We start from the raw sequence: 4,263 nt of genomic DNA, 5'->3' as shown, positions 1-4,263 counted from the left end.
TCCTGTAAGTGTATGTTCTCTTCCCTGATTAGATCATAAAACCCTCCAAGGTGGGGATCGTGCCTTTGGATTGGTTTGTCTGCACCTCAGCATTAATCCTAAGCTGCTCAGCATCCTACATACAGTAGGTGACTGAAGTATGCTTGCTAAATAGCTGAGCAGGTGCTTAACTACTGGTCTGGGATGAGAGAGCCCTGTCTCCTAGCCTGGCTTCCTCCTGGAGATTCCTCTCTGTGCTGTCCAGCACATCTCCACCAGCAGGGGCTCTCAGGGGGAGGGTGAGAAAGAACCCACAACAGGATGGAGGTTTTGACTGGGTAATTAAAGGGAGGGTCAAGGATATGGGGCTTTGCTGTGGCTTGAATGTTACCAGGAAGTGGAGGAATTCTATGATGGGGAATCTCAATAAATCTTATCTATAGAAAGGACAGACTGAAGTGAAGCTAAAGATGTAATTGGTAAAGAAACAGAAGTCACTCATAGCTGAGAGAAAGAGAGGATTTGTGGGTTGCACAGTGATATTGTTTGGGTGTTTGTCCCCTCCAAATCTCCAAATCTCATGTTGAAATGTTGGAGGTGGGGCTGGTGGGAGGTGTTTGGGTCATGGGAGTGGATCCCTCATGAATGTCTTGGTGCTGGCCTCCCAGTAATGAGTGATTCTCACTCTCAGTACATGTGAGATCTGGTTATTTAAAAATGTGTGGCATCTCCTTTTGCTCACACTCTCCTAGCGATGCACTGGCACCCTCTTCACCTTTTACCATGACTGTAAGCTCCCTGAGGCCCTCACCAGAAGCAGATGCCGGCAGCACACTTCCTGTACAGCCTGTGGAACTGTGAGCCAAAATAAAGCCTCTTTTCTTGATAAATTACCCAGTCTCAGGTATTCCTTTATAGCAATGCAAGAACGGCCTAACACACAGTGACCTTGCTTTTGTCCCACTGTATCGTGGCATCAGAATGACCTTGTCTGACGTTGGTGTTCTGTGAGGTCCTTTGTGTCCAACAGGAGAACAGTGTGGTCCAGTTGTGAGTGTCAGAGGAGCTTCTAACAACCCAGGGGCCAGCTGTGAGCATCAGACCAGTGGGTGGCTGCTGGGCTGCTTTTGTTTCTTGCTCTCTTGGGTGCTCTTTTTCTTTTCCAAGAGCTTTACATAATTTATCTCCACGAGTCCTTACAACTGCCTTATAACGTAGGCATTTGTCTTAGTGTGGGCTTTCTGGAATGCAGAACCTGAGACAAGGATGTGACTAGAGCTTGTCTATTGGAAAGTGACCCCAGGAAGCAGGAGGGAGGAAGCAGAGAGTGAGATAGAGAAGGAGGGGAATCACTCCAGAGCCTGCTATGAAGGTTGCTGCTGTAGGCAAGAGACACTGGACTCCTGGGACTCTAAGGAGCACTCAGAGAGCCCACAGAGTCTGTGGCAAAGAAGAACTCACAGCTTCCTTCACCCATGTCCAGTTGCCCAGGAAACTCCCATGGCCTCTTTTGCTGACAGCTCAGAGACTGCCTCCCATTGTTATTCACCCCACACACACCTGCTGATCATCAGTGGTGTCAAACCACACTGGCTACTTGGCCTTGGGCTAATGGTTTTTATCCCTCTGGAATTTATTTACCTTTCTATTTTAGGTTCCAAATGCCCAGATGTCATAGGCCATGTCTGTGCCTCTGTCATAAGCGTCACAGGGAAAGAATCTCACTGAATGACCCTGAAACTGAGTCAAGTTTCCTGGGTTGGGTCAAAAAATGAGTGGACAGAGATCGACACCAGGAGAGCTATTTTCCATGCAATAGAGCTGACTACGTATCAGTTTGTACACTTGGATGTATCTTGTTATGTTTTTCAAGGTGTGTCTATTTCATTAGCACCTTAAGGTAAATGACCGCATATTTGTTCTTTCCTCTCTATCCCCCACAATATGACTGGTAGTGAGACATGGGTAGATGTGGGTGAGGAGAGAGGTAGCAGCCCTCTGTATCATGGTCATTGGCCAAGAAGTTGAACAGGGATGGATTACATCATGCACTAGGCTTGGACTTGGGCAGCTAGCTGATAAGGGGGAAAACTGATAGGCTGAGCAAAGAGGGTTACTGAAGGAAAGCCCACAAACTTAGAGGGTGATGTGTAAAGCCCTGCAAGCCCAAGGGGCTGAGCTCAGAATCTGAAATCGAGAAGGAGGTAATAGAAAAACTTGAAGGGTTCCAGCTGGCAGCTGGACTCAGAACCCAGGAGCACCCCAAAGACAGTCAACCATGAGCAGCATAAAGGAATGGGGGCCTGTGCATAGGCCCAGGGCAGAGGCCCCCTCATTCATACTCCCTCCTTTGCAGGGGTAGGGACAGGCTATCAGGCATGTGTCTGTAACCAGAGACAGAATTCTGGGCACATTCTTGACTGTCAGAGAGGAGGCAGGGCTGGGCGTGAGGCTCTACAGGCCTTTGATCTTCTTGGCTTCTCCATCTCTTGGTCACCTTAGTCTGGCTGTCACTTCACAGAGACCTCACCAGGGTAGAAGCTCGTCTTGGGTAGTTCACTGCTGGATGGTGAATTGAATTCACAAGAAGGCAGCTGGTAAGGACACGCAGCTGGTAGAAGCAGAGTATAGCAGTCGGGATGGAGAGATCTAGACGCTGGTGCCCAGTTGTGCCCCAGAAACCATTTTTGCTGATCTTCCAAGGCTCAGCTGCCCAATGTCCATTAGAGCTCAGAGCCAAAGAGCCTTGGCAGTTTCAGCAGTAATAATGGTATTGAAGAGATGGAGTCAATGCAAAAAAGTAAATTGCTGGCGCACTTACTAACATTCCTGTTAAAGAATTTGGAAAAGCACGAGAGCTGCTGAAGCAGTTGAATACTTTGTAATAGATTTTAAAGAAAATGGTATCAGAGACTGAAGACTGGTGGGGCTGCCCCAGGCAAATGTGCAGCTTTTGCTTCAGTTTAGCCCTTCTTGCTGAGGCCCCATTCCTTGTGCAGATCTCTCCCATCCACTGTTCTCAGCGATGTTAGCAAAGGTGGACTGAGCACCTACTGTGTATGAGGCATGCATGCAGGCAGTGAAGATGCAAAGAAAGAAGTGAGAACATCCCAGCCCGGGCGGATGGGCATCACAGGCAAGGTGTCAATATCCCTCTTACAATGGAGCCTGGACTAGGGATGGGTGAGGGACCGGGACACTGAAGCTGTCTCTCTACTATCCTTATTGTGACAGATGGAACAGTGTTAGTTCTTTAATTTCAGTGCCGCTTTTGATTGACAGCTCCCATCATGTGACTGCCTTTTCTGGTCACGGCAGCACATTGGGCATGGTTCTTCATGATGGTCCAAGACGTTGTTAGGAGCGTCAATTCGGGAACACTGGGCAACTTGCTAGTCCTCTCCAGCCCTCAGTTTCTTTATCTGTGAAATGAGGCAGTTGAACTTTTTCATGGACACTTATCAAAGGCCTTCTAAAAACTAAGTAGAGCAGTGCTTCCCATATGCTACTGTGCACTTGATCACCTGTGTATCTTGTCAAAATGCAGATTCTGGTTCAGTAGGTCTGGGTGGGGCCTGAGAGTCTGCATTTTGAACAAGCTCCCAGGTGCTGCTGGTGCTGCTGGCCCATGGACCACACTCTGGGTAGCAAGAAAGAAGATCACATCACATGGTGTAGAGGGAAGATCCAAGGTTTTCTGTCACGTAGCCCTGGGTTTGAAGTCCAGTGCTGCTATTGTGCAGCCTTGGGCAGGTTTCTTAGCTTCTTTGGGCCTCAATTTCCTCATGTGTAAAATGGGGGCAATACGACCCTACTTGCATGGTGAGGATGAGGGATAAATTAGAGAATCCTTATGAAATGGGTTGCATAATGTTCACACGTAGCGAATACTCAATAATTGACAATCTCTTCCTGTTCCTATTTTCCAGAAAGCCCTCGGTGCCTGACCCCCACCACCACCAAACAAAGGCCACCTACTTTCTCAGGCCTCTCAGGGGAAAATTGCTGGGGCTGGGTGCATGGGGGGTTGGCATTACATCACTGGGGCTGCTGCAGAGAGGCAGGACCTGCCTGATGCTCCTTTAGATTAAATGTCCCCATTGTGTCCAGGGTCTACCTTCTCATGTGTAAAATGAGGCACATTGCGATGGTGCTCATGCAAGTGACCCTCACTGTCTATAACCCACGAACCCTCAGGAGGCCTCTCACACACAGGCCTGGGAACAACAACCACTTCTGTGCTCACACTCCGACCACTGCTTTCCACTGTGATTCCTGAATGTC

This window comes from Nomascus leucogenys, chromosome 20 (assembly GCF_006542625.1).
Source record: "Nomascus leucogenys isolate Asia chromosome 20, Asia_NLE_v1, whole genome shotgun sequence".
Classification (NCBI taxonomy): domain Eukaryota; kingdom Metazoa; phylum Chordata; class Mammalia; order Primates; family Hylobatidae; genus Nomascus; species Nomascus leucogenys.
The sequence above is the reverse complement of the archived record's forward strand: the minus strand, read 5'-3'. Positions refer to the sequence as shown.